The sequence below is a fragment of the Melanerpes formicivorus genome, unplaced genomic scaffold, assembly GCF_026170545.1.
Source record: "Melanerpes formicivorus ecotype bairdi unplaced genomic scaffold, bMelFor1.0.p_v2 SCAF_24, whole genome shotgun sequence".
Taxonomy (NCBI): domain Eukaryota; kingdom Metazoa; phylum Chordata; class Aves; order Piciformes; family Picidae; genus Melanerpes; species Melanerpes formicivorus.
Window position 1 is genome coordinate 8145712 of NW_027142376.1, and position 12864 is coordinate 8158575.

Here is a 12864-nt window from a genome sequence, read left to right on the forward strand (position 1 = left end):
GTCTTGATAGTAGGCTGAACATGAGCCAGTAGTCTGCCCAGGTGGCCAAGAAGGCCAATGGCATCCTGGCTTGTATCAGGAATAGTGTGGCCAGCAGGAGTAGGGAAGTCATTCTGCCCTGTACACAGCAATGGTCAGGCCACACCTTGAGTCCTGTGTCCAGTTCTGGGCCCCTCAGTTTAGAAAAGATGTTGAGTTGTTGGAACATGTCCAGAGAAGGGCAACAAAGCTGGGGAGGGGTTTGGAGCACAGCCCTGTAAGGAGAAGCTGAGGGAGCTGGGGGTGTTTAGCCTGGAGAAGAGGAGGCTCAGGGGAGTCCTTCTTGCTCTCTACAACTCCTGAAGGGAGGTTGTAGCCCGGTGGGGGTTGGTCTCTTCTCCCAGGCAACCAGCACCAGAACAAGAGGTCACAGTCTCAAGCTGTGCCAGGGGAGGTTTAGGCTGGATGTTAGGAAGAAGTTCATCCCAGAGAGAGAGATTGGCCATTGGAATGTGCTGCCCAGGGAGGTGGTGGAGTCACCATCCCTGGAGGTGTTCAAGAAGAGCCTGGATGAGGCACTTGGTGCCATGGTTTAGTTGATTAGATGGTGTTGGGTGATAGGTTGGACTTGATGCTCTTGAAGTCTTTTCCAACCTGGCTAATTCTGTTCTATTCTAAAGACAATTAATAGAGAGACTTGCATTGTTTCTTACCTGCTTACCACTGTTGTGCAGGTGGGAACTCATAACAAAGTAAAAGCTCTGTCTTTGTAACACCCTTGTCTGCTGCCAAAAAACATGCTGCTCTTAAACCTGAGATGAATTCTGACAGTGCATGTGCAGACACAGCTGCCCCTAGGAAATTAATGCTCACATACAACTTAAAACAGGTGGCAGAGGTGATTTTTTAATTATAGCCATGATAGGCTTACTCCCATTAGCTTCTTCATCACAGAAAGGTGGTTAATAGTGACACCTTGATCAGGGAGTTTGTTCAAGCTTCACCTCCATTAGTTAAACACGCTCCTAAATCACAGGACTGGGTTGTAAAAGTTGCTACACAGATAACATGGTAACTGTGAAGCATTTGTAGCACTGTGCAACAGCCTCAGCAAAAAAAAAAACCCACCAAAACCAACCAACCAAAACAACCCCAAACTTAACCAGAAAAACAGAAAAAAACAGCAATACAAAGCTGTTATACAAGGAGAGAATTAGTTAATAGAGAAACAGAACAGTAAGAATCAGTGGGAAGCCAGTTCCCAACAGAGGTACTGCCTAGCAGGATTTTGTGAGGATCAGAGTGAGTCTTCACCATAGATCTAAAAATCAAATCTGCTAAAACCCTCAGTACCTTCAGTAGCAGGGTGGTGAGACTCTGGAACAGGCTGCCCAGGGAGGTTGGTGGGTGCTGGGGGTGCTGAAGGCTGGGCTGGATGAAGTCTTGAGCAGCTGAGCCCATGGAAGGCAGTTGGAGTCGATCTCTGAGGTCCCTTCCAAGCTGAGCCTTTCTGTGATAAAACTGTACAGATGACAAAGACTCACAAACTTCTGTAAAGTAGTGAACTGTATGTGGTGACACTCAGAAAGCAACTGAGTGGAGAGCTCAGGCCATGGCTGGGGTAAAGAGTGCTTATGTGATCAGCAAGGCTCACCCCAGGGTCCAAGCGCCTGTTCTTCCTGATCACCATCAGTTACCACTGCAGTACTGGCTTGGTTTCTTTTTTCTTTTCTTTTCTAGGACATAGAAGATAAAATATTGCAATGATCTCAGAAATTCAATCATAAATTGAGGGGAATACCTCATGGTGAAAGACCTATAGTATGTCATTTTTCTCTGCTATCCTGTGATTGGTTCTGACAGAAGGAAATGACTGCAAAATGAAGCTTAAGGACAGAATTTGTATCCATGAGGAGGATTAACACCTGGAATGCACTAAAGGGGGAGTCAGACTCTCTACTTCAGAAGTCATTTTGATGGAAACTAGCTGCTGTTTGGAGGAAACACCATGGCTAAGCTCTTCAACTCAGTTCAGCTGGTGATGATTCATGGACTAATACACTCAGGAGCTTAGAATAAATAATCTAATGGTGCTGTCTCACCTTGAGTTCTTCACATTCCTCTTTAAAGCAAGAATGGTTTCAAAGATTAAAATACTGATGGATAGGATTGTCACAGTCCTTATTTGCTTGTACAAGGACATATAGCCCCATTTCTAATTCCTCATAGCTGCAGTAAGTCTCAGTCTGGTAGAGAATTAAGAATCCTGTCCCTTTCTCTGAGCAAGAGAACAGAAAAGGAGAAAAATGTTCCCATTTCCTTCCTCTCTTGTGCAAGATGGGACAAGGACCATCACAGGAAGCTGTAAGCTTCTCATTAATGGAAGAGGACATTTGGGTTCAAGGCAGGGAAACCCTTCAAAAAGGTGAGCATGCAGAAGGTTGTAGCAGACACTGGGTTTGCCTTCACAAACCAACACATCATCTTCCACTTCATGTGTTCTCTATAGTTAGATACTGTGGCCTCACACGCCTAGAGCTCCAGGTTGTGAGGTGCTAAATGTCCCCCTCAGCTCTGAAAGATGCAGTGCCCAAGAACTTAGCCTGGGCATCCAAATTGTGGTGCTCTGTTGCTGAAGTTTCCAAGAGCCCCATTTCTGAAATCATTGAAGCCAAGTTGAGACACAGTCACAGATCCTGTCAGAGCCTTTCAAGGGTAAGTATGAGCTTTCTTACCATGCAGAGTGCACTGACAGATGAAAACACCACATTAGATTGAGAGAATGTCTTTCTGGCAGTTGCAATTCCAGAAAACAAACAATCACTCCCTGCTGTCAAATAATCAAGGCAGTATATCAAAGAATTTTTTGTTACACTAACACAACAGCTAAGACAAGCACTTAGCCTACTGAACCACAAGTTAATTTGTAAAGATGTCAGGTTTCTCCTCTGAGAATTATCTGTAGGCTGTTCTGACAAGTCAGAGGCACTGACAGGTCACTAAATGTGTAATTGCTCACTTACTCTCTTCACTGAGGTGGATTCTCACCCTTCATTTGCCACAGGTAAAATTGCTTTCCTTATAAAAGCAACTTTAAAACTCAGTCTTGTATTAACTAAAAAAAAGTAACTTATGGGCTAGCCTGAGGTTCCCTTTTCCCATTGCTACAATGCCTCCTGTAAGGTAAGGTACTCAGAAAGGTCTTCACTGAGAGAGTCGTTCGTCATTGGAATGGGCTGCCCAGGGAGGTGGTGGAGTCACTGTCCCTGGAGGTGTTCAAGAGGGGATTGGATGTGGCACTTGGTGCCATGGTCTAGTCATGGGGTCTGTGGTGGCAGGTGAGACCCCACCTGGAGTACTGTGTCCAGTTCTGGAGCCTCTATTACAAGAGGGATCTAGAGGTGCTGGAAGGTGTCCAGAGAAGGGCCATGGGGATGAGCAGAGGGCTGGAGCACCTCTCCTGTGAGGACAGACTGAAGGAGTTGGGGCTGTTCAGTCTGCAGAAGAGAAGGCTCCCAGGTGACCTAATTGTGGCCTTCCAGTATCTGAAGGGGGCCTACAGGAAGGCTGGGGAAGGACTTCTCAGGATCTCAGGTAGTGATAGGACTAGGGGGAATGGAATGAAGCTGGAGGTGGGGAGATTCAGGCTGGAGGTGAGGAGGAGGTTCTTCACCATGAGAGTGGTGAAACCCTGGAATGGGTTGTCCAGGGAGGTGGTTGAGGCCCCGTCCCTGGAGGTGTTTAAGCCCAGGCTGGATGAGGCTCTGGCCAGGCTGATCTAGTGTGGGGTGTCCCTGCCCATGGCAGGTGGGTTGGAACTAGATGATCCTTGTGGTCCCTTCCAACCCTGACTGATACTATGATAGATTGGACTGGATGATCCTCAAGATCTCTTCCAACCTTAGTGATACTGTGATAGAAATATCTTAAAGGAACAGACAAAAAGCAGAGCAAAGAAGGACTGAGTGGAACACAGGGATCCCCTCTGTACTCACTGAAGGAGCAGAGAACAGCAAAATTTAGTCTATGTCTATCCCACCTGCTTGCAGATGTTTCAAAACATCCATGATTGAACATGACCAGGGCTACCAGGTCTGCATGTGAACTCCAGCAGACAAGAATCTCAAACCCAAAATCTGCTCTTGAGACACTGTTGAGATTCAAAGTCCACTTTGCCTTTTCCTGCTTTAATTTCCCTCCATTTCCCACCTCCTGGGTAAAAACACAGGGAGGGGAAAAAAGCACAAACATATTTTTTACACCAATAATATTTCCTACCTCATTCCATGACATGAATTCCACCCCCACCTCCCCAAAAAGAGATGGCAAGGAGAAAATAGCTATACCAAAAATATACATGTATCAGAATGAGAGATTTCTGGTGGAAATCAAACTAAGAATGGATTTATGGTCTTCAGTCTCTGTATTTAGGAATTATTTTCTCTGGCTATTCTTATGGAACTCCTCTACAACTTTTGATTAAGCAACTGTTGGCTTCCAGCCTTCATTGTGGTGGTTCTTTAGTGCCTAGTAAGTGGATGTCAGCTCCATGCTCACATTGGCCTTTAAGTGGAATGAAAGTAATTGGGACAGTAGGTCAACCACAGAAAACAGGTTAGTCTGACATAACAATGGGGCCTAATTTAAAAGCAAAGTTAGTTCCCTGTTCTTGTAGCACATCTTTTTGCATCACTCATACAGCAGCAAAATTAAATTGATATTAAAGCACCATTAAAATGCATAAAGATTGAGGCCCTGTAGGAGCTGACAGTTTCACTCTTGCCAATCTCTTCCAAATGCTGTGACTAAAGCTTGCATACAGCAGCACTTTGAACACTCTACCGTGGGACTGCCACACTTCCAACATTGTGCTATTAGTGCTGCTCCCCTCAAGGGACTTCAGCCTCCCAGTTTACATTCACACTGGATAAAGAACTGCCTTTTGCTTTGAACCTGGCAACTGCTAGTTTCATGTAGTGCTCCTGTGGTTCTTTTACTGGAGAAGTTGGTGATTAACTGATCCCTTCTCACCCTCTCCCTACTACTCAATATGGAAATCAAAATCACCACTCATGCTGGCAAAATTGTGGCCTTCCAGTATCTGAAGGGGGCCTACAGGAAGGCTGGGGAAGGACTTCTCAGGATCTCAGGTAGTGATAGGACTAGGGGGAATGGAATGAAGCTGGAGGTGGGGAGATTCAGGCTGGGGGTGAGGAGGAGGTTCTTCACCATGAGAGTGGTGAAGCCCTGGAATGGGTTGTCCAGGGAGGTGGTCGAGGCCCCGTCCCTGGAGGTGTTTAAGCCCAGGCTGGATGAGGCTCTGGCCAGCCTGATCTAGTGTGGGGTGTCCCTGCCCATGGCAGGGGGGTTGGAACTAGATGATCCTTGTGGTCCCTTCCAACCCTGAATGGTACTATGATACTATACTATGAAAAGGCCAGGAACCAACTAGGCATTATGACCTTTATTTAGAATAAACCAAACCAGGTTGGAAGAGACCTTCAAGATCATCGTGTCCAACCTATCAACCAATCCAACCCACCCAAACAGCTAACCCATGGCAAACCTAGGTCTGCCTTCTTGACATGCAGGATGAGGAACATGACATGGAGCTTCTCCAGTTTGTTTTCTGAACCTAATCTTTCTGTACTGGGGTAATACACCCAAGTATCCATTCCAGCAACTTCTGGTTCTCAGTAACTACAACAGGATGCTTAGGGAAAAGAGCAAAATTGTGGCCAGCATTTCTCTGTTACATGCTTTAGCTCCTAGCAAGCTTCACTTCCAACTTGATGTGGTAGCAATTGTGATGACATGCATTCATTCTAGATCTAGAAGCACTTCACACACTGTGGGCTGCCACAGTCAGTTCATGGCACAAAGAAGAGACACATGTAGGTGGCAGATGAGAGCAGAAGCAGCGCTCCTGAAGGCAGAGCTGTTTGCTTTTCCTGCACTGTGCAGTTAGCTCTGCACAGCCTAACCAGTGATGATAAATTTTGTTCAGAAGAAATTACTTTGTGCTCATAAATCAGTTTTGGGGTTTTTTTTTGCTTCTACAAAGGGGCAGTCCATTCTAAGGCACCTAGAAACATGCAGAATGAGCTGTTTCAAACTCAGCATCAACTTGCAGGGTTACAAGAACCATCCAGCATTAAATTAATATGCTTGAGTTACTCATGTAGACTCATAGAATTGTTAGGGTTGGAAGGGACCTCAAGGATCAGCCAGTTCCAACCCCCTGACATAACCACAGACACCTCACACTACAGCAGGTTGCTCACAGCCACATCCAGCCTGGCCTTCAAAACCTCCAGGGATGAGGCTTCCACCACCTCCCTGGGCAACCTGTGCCAGTGTCTCACCACACTCATGGTGAAGAACTTCTTCCTAACATCCAATCCAAATCTACTCCTAGTTTTGCTCCATTCCCCCTCCCCACTCTGTGTGCAAGCCCAAAGACACTGGGTTGGAATTCACATCATCTACTCCAAAAAAGGAGCAACCCACACGAAGTGACAGTATTGAAGAAGAGTTTGCTAGCACATTCACACTGAATGTGACACTGGTAAAAATCTTGATAACAGAATGTGTCCAAGAAAGCATACTTCCATAGGAATGGTTTTTTCACAGTGAACCTCATTAAAAGTTGTTCACACCCAAAGGATAAATCTTACTTCTCACTTCTCAGCTGCCATGTTTACCATCTGGGGTGCACAGCTCTCTGACAATTTTGTACTCTAGCTATTGGCACTTGATTTGTTGTTGTTGTTTTAAATATCACTAAGCATTTGCATTCAGAGCTGCAGCCATAGTCAAAGATGACGTGCTCCCCGGAAAAAAACAGCTCCAGCATTCCCTGCAGCTCTATTTAATCTAAAGTATGTCATCTTGAACCAAAAGCCCTTTTTTTTTGGTGGGTTTTTTTTTTTTGCTACTGAATAGGAAAAAGAAAAAGAGAGAGAGAGAGAGCTAGGAAGAAATTCTTCCCAGAGAGATTGGCCATTAGAATGTGCTGCCCAGGGAGGTGGTGGAGTCACCATCCCTGGAGGTGTTTAGGATGTGACTGGATGAGGCACTTGGTGCCATGGTTTAGTTGATTAGATGGTGTTGGGTGATAGGTTGGACTTGATGATCTTGAAGGTATTTTCCAAGCTGGTTAATTCTATTCCAGCTGATAAATGTGACTTTTTTCTCTATTTTCTCTCAGGAATTCTCAGGAGTCTTCATAATCATTATAGGAAGCTGGCAAATGACATCCTGAAAAGAAGGGCCTGGAGTTAATCAGAAACAACTCCACTGAACTATTTGTTTGTTAAAGAACCTTCATTTTTTCCTGTTTCCACATAAAGAAACAAGCCCTACAAATCCCTGCTGGAGGGGAATTTTAATTGCCACTAATTTTGCCCCCCAAAATCTTGCTACTTAGCTCCTTTTCACCACAACTCCTTGCTACATACAGCTCATCAGGATTTGAAGCACTTTCAGTTGCAAAATATTAAAGCAGGGCCTGCAGATGGATTAAAAGCTAAAGAAAAACTTTAAGCCACTCAAGCAATTAGATTCTGCTCAAATCCATCACACAGTCTTAGCCTTCTTAGCTAGAAAGCAACAAGAATCATATTCAGAGAATATAATAGCAAGGTCAGGGGAAGAGGAACATTCATCCTTATTTGTTTCAGTTTTAAAGGCAACCAAGTTCCTAAATGCTTTAGTGTAATTTCTGGATGACCTACTTCAGTTTATTTTAATACTCAGATTGCTGTAGATGCCAAACAGCTGACACAGTGCCATCAGCAGGACTGTTTGATTGTCCCATTTCACTGGGAACATCTGGAGCTAGGAACCAGTGCAAACAGCAATAAGGAGGCATGACATTTTCTCCAACAGAGGAGAGAATTAAAAATACAGATGTCTAATAACAAGGGTATTTGATTTAGAGGATAAACACTGTGCTAGGCTGCTTGTGTTCCTCTATTTAGAATAAACCAAACCAGGTTGGAAGAGACCTTCAAGATCATCGTGTCCAACCCATCAACCAATCCAACCCACCCAAACAGCTAACCCATGGCACCAAGCACCCCATCAAGTCTCCTCCTGAACACCTCCAATGACGGCGACTCCACCACCTCCCCGGGCAGCCCATTCCAATGGGCAATCACTCTCTCTGTATAGAACTTCTTCCTAACATCCAACCTGAACCTCCCCTGGTGCAGTCTGAGACTGTGTCCTCTTGTTCTGGTTCTGGCTGCCTGGGAGAAGAGACCATCATCCGCCTGTCTGCAACCTCCCTTCAGGTAGTTGTAGAGAGTGATAAGGTCACCCCTGAGTCTCCTCTTCTCCAGGCTGAGCAACCCCAGCTCCCTCAGCCGCTCCTCATAGGGCTTGTGTTCCAAACCCCTCACCAACTTTGTTGCCCTTCTCTGGACTCGTTCCAGCAAGGCAACCTCCTTCCTAAACTGAGGGGCCCAGAACTGGACACAGTACTCAAGGTGTGGCCTAACCAGTGCAGTGTACAGGGGCAGAATGACCTCCCTGCTCCTGCTGGCCACACTCTTCCTGATGCAGGCCAGGATGCCATTGGCCCTCTTGGCTGCCTGGGCACACTGCAGGCTCATGTTCAGCCTGCCATTGACCAGTACCCCCAGGTCCCTCTCTACCTGGCTGCTCTCCAGCCACTCTGACCCAGCCTGTAGCTCTGCATGGGGTTGTTGTGGCCAATGTGCAGAACCCGGCATGTGGATGTGTTCAATCTCATGCCGCTTCTTCTTGCTGCTCCCCACAAAAAGCTAAATACTCTGTGCCCAGGCACAACTCTCAGGGCTGAATCTTGGAGTGGGTTTGGCTATGAATTCAGAGCCCTAGAAATTCTCGGTCTTGTGAGCTCTCCAGCCACAACCACTCACCTCTTCCCATGAGAGCTTGCTTAATCCTCGTTCCCCAGATATTACAGTGATTCCAGAGAACTGATTTCATAAAACAGTTTCAGCATTACAGAATATTTCACACCCACAGGTCTTTGGTGCTTGACAATTCTGCTCACAGGTTCCTTTGCTAACCTCGCAGTGAGTAAACACGTTTCTAATTGCTTAAAAGCTGCACCTGCACACACAAACAAGATATGATTTGCTGTCAGTTAAATCATCTACTACAGAGACATCCTCCTTACCTTGCAGCAATCACCTCCTTCAGGCTTTTTGTTGTTGTTGTTGTTTGTTTTTTAAAGAACAACTATAGTACCATTTCTTTGTATCATAAATGTCATTACCTTTCACAAATGTAGGATCTCAGGATTTATTCTCTCCTTGCAAGGCATTTTTTTTCCCCCTCCTTCCTCTGGACTCCTCACCATAGCCACACACCTCAGAAATGCTCCTTGGGGGAGAAAAAACAAGAGAAAACAGGGCTTGGAAGGGACTGTTGGAGTAGACAAGCGCTGTCAAAGACTTACTGCCAAAGGCAATTTGCAGAGGCACATAAAAGCTAGCTCAGATTCAGAGTGCAAAGTACTTCACAGTTGGAATTGCTTATTCCTCTCCTTTAAAACTACCCTTCATTTTCCATTTAAATTCATTGGAGCTTTTCATGCCCTTTTTATACCAAAGGACATGCTAATTTGTTTGAAGCTTATACTCATGAATAGAAGAGAGAATGAAACCAACAGGCCCCCAGTTTGAAAGCACCAAGCTGTGGGATCAAACTAAGAGAAAATGTACACAGTAATACCCCATAAGGAGTGGAAATGAGAGAAAAAGAATGTCAAACTAATCTGCTGTGCAAGAGTCACCATCCCTGGAGGTATTTAAAAGAAGAGTAGATGTGGTGCTTAGGGACACAGTTTAGTGGAGGCCTTGGCTGTGCTAGGTTAATGGTTGGATTTGATGAGCTCAAAGGTCTTTTCCAACCTAAACACCACCCCAAACAGTGAACTGAAGATTTAGAAGTCTCCATCATGATTTCTGGAGTGATATCAGTGCTTTCACACAAGAAGGCTCACCTTACCCTCCCTTCATTCCTTTCCTTGCCATCAAACTGTTCTGTTTCAAGAGTCTGAAGTCACACAGACATCACAGTGGAAGTTCTCTGATGATGATTTTAGAGCATCAGATTTAAGGCCTCATATTCTTGCTTGTAGTCATGAAAGCAAACTGAACTGCTTCACCCCCTGCCATATGCTCATACTCTGCTCAGCAGCAGCTCCAGCACTGATCCCTCCCACTGACTGCTCCACTGTGGATCCTTCTCATAGGCTGCAGCTCCTCATTACCTCATGGATCCTTTCCATGGAGTATAGTCCTTCAGGAATAGGTCTCCCATAGGGCACAAGTCCTGCAGAAAACCTGCTGCTGTGTGAGTTCATCTCCAAGGGCTGCAGCTCCTGCCAGGAGTCTGCTTCACCATGGGCTTTCCATTAGCTGCAGCTTCCTTCAGGGCACATCCACCTGCTCTGCAAGCTGCAGAGGGACAAACTGCTTCATCGTAGTCTTCTCCATGGGGCGCAGAGCAATCTCTGTTCTGGCACCTGGAGTACCTCTTCCCTTTTCTTTCTTTGACCTTGGTGCTGTAGGGCTTTTCTCTTCCACTTTTCTCACTCCTCTCCCACAGCTGCAGCACAAAGCTTTTACCCTTTCTTAAATACTCTGTCACAGAGATGCTACCAACATCCCTGATGGGCTCAGCTTTGGCCAAGAGCGAGTCCATTTTAGGGCTGCCAGAAACTGTCTCTGCCTGACACAGCTAACCCCTTGTCTCTTCTCACAGAAGCCATCCCTGTAGCCACCCCCTTAGGAAAGTACCAGACAGATGAAATTGGAGGGAAGAAAGTATAGCTGAAGGAGGGTAGATAAATTACTTCTATATGGCTTGTGTACAGCAGAAAAACACACACAAATTGATTCGTGTTTTTCTTTGAAAGCTGAGTGAAGATCAGAGTGGTAAAGTCAAAGAGGAAAAAAAAGATGTTCCCTAACATGAGCACCCAGATCCACTTGCAGCAGCATGAAATATTCATATGGATTTGCAGAGGGAAGTATTTATCACTCTATAGGCAGCTACGAAAGGAAACCACATCAACACAGTGCTGGGGCACTGCAAATCAAACATTCCAAGGAGAGGTGGGAACGGCTGCTGTCTAAGCAAACAACTAGGAAAGGTTTTGGTTGTCTGGGAGAATGCCTCAGTAAAACATACATGAATTATTCAACCACGTCCTGGTATTGTTAATGCTGTGAGAGCAAATCCAGGAAAACAAACCATAACTCTCTTGTCACTTACTTCACCTCGTTTTCAATACACTGCTGATGTGAAGCACTTCAGGTCAAAACAAAACCAAAACACAACAAAGCAAAACCCTTCCACCAAAACAAGAGGAAAAGAAGAAGGGAAAAAAAGAACCCAACCCAACCAAACAAAAACCCACCAAAGTACAGATCATTTGAGAACCAGGTGACACAGGTACCGCAAGCAGTCTGCAGCACCAGATTTACCTACGGATCTGCAGTACGTTCTTGGCTGTAGAAACATCACCATGTTTGTAATTGCCTTCCAGCTCTACCCAGCGCTTCTGTTTCCTGTAGCTCTCTAGAGAAGGTGTTCTTGCTGTAAAAGTGTTGACTTGGAAAGTATAGAATCATAGAATCAATAAGGCTGGAAAAGACCACAGAGATCATCAAGTCCCACCTATCGCCCAACACCTCCTGACAACTAAACCATGGCTCCAAGTGCCACATCCAATCTTTTTTTGAACACCTCCAGGGATGGTGACTCCACCACCTCCCTGGGCAGCACATTCCAATGGCCAATTACTCTTTCTGGGAAGAACTTTCTCCTCACCTCGAGCTTAAACCTCCCCTGGCACAGCTTGAGACTGTGTCCTCTTGTTGTAGTGCTGGTTGCCTGGGGGAAGAGACCAACCCCCAGTAATGCAACCCAAGCAGCACAGACAGGCCTCCTGGACAGGAGGTGACTGAGAGGGGATCTAATCAAAGTCTATCAATATCTGAGGGCTGGGTGTTAGGAAGGGACAGCCTCTGTTCACTTATGCCCTGTGATAGGACAACAGGTAATGGATATAAACTACAGCATATGAAGTTCCATCTCAACGTGAGGAAGTGCCCAGGGAGGTGGTTGAGTCATCGACCCTGGAGGCGTTCAAGGGGAGATTGGACGTGGCACTTGGTGCCATGGTCTAGTCATGGGGTCTGTGTTGATAGGTTGGACTCGATGATCCTCGAGGTCCTTTCCAACCTGAGTGATACTGTGATACTGTGAACTTCTTTACTGTAAGGGTCACAGAGCCCTGGAGCAGGCTCCCCAGAGAGGTTGTGGAGTCTCCTTCTCTGGAGACTTTCAAGCCCTGTCTGGATGTGTTCCTGTGTGACCTGAGCTAGATTCTATGGTCCTGCTCAGGCAGCAGGGGCTGGACTCAAACATCTGCAGAGGTCCCTTCCAATCCCTAACATCCTGTGACCCTGTGGATCAGAGGTGCTTCTTCTGAAAAGGGCACAATGCACAGGTAATTTTTTCAGAGCAAGAGATGTACTTGATAGAAACAAAATCAGTCCAGATATCAGGAGTGATGTGCACCACAATCTGCTCTGTGCCTAATAAAGGCTCGCTGTAATTCCTGCTGAAATCCCCACACTGGAGGGAACTGCATGTGCAGGACAGGTGGCAATCCTTTCCAACGAGCAGGCACACAAAAAGTAATCCAGTTAGGTAACTGAATATCCTTCAGGAAGAACATCATAGGATGGGAAAGACGTAGTTTAACCATGCAAATGGCTTAATGATGTTAGCAACAAATCTTAGCAGCAGATGATTAATGAGAGAGTCCCTTTCCTCCAACAAAAGCTAGGATTCAGTGAACTACCAGAGGCTCCTTCA